Raw genomic sequence first — 261 nt, forward strand, 5'->3', positions numbered from 1 at the left:
TTCACTCATGTAGTTGCACAATGAACAGGGCTTACCTCTCTTGCGGCTGTTCTTTAAGGTACAGCATGCAGATACTCCAATGTTTGTTTTCTTGGAGTCAGATATAGAGGTCAATAATTCTCTTATATTCTTATTCCGTCTAAAGGCTTCAATGGGCGGCTGAGGAAATATCTGTTTGAAACGAGGATATTTTTTCGCCACAAGCTGGTAACTTTCATGCAACACTTTTGAAATGCCAGCGAAATGTCGGTGCCAGCTAAT

Source organism: Octopus bimaculoides, chromosome 2 (genome assembly GCF_001194135.2).
Source record: "Octopus bimaculoides isolate UCB-OBI-ISO-001 chromosome 2, ASM119413v2, whole genome shotgun sequence".
Lineage (NCBI taxonomy): Eukaryota > Metazoa > Mollusca > Cephalopoda > Octopoda > Octopodidae > Octopus > Octopus bimaculoides.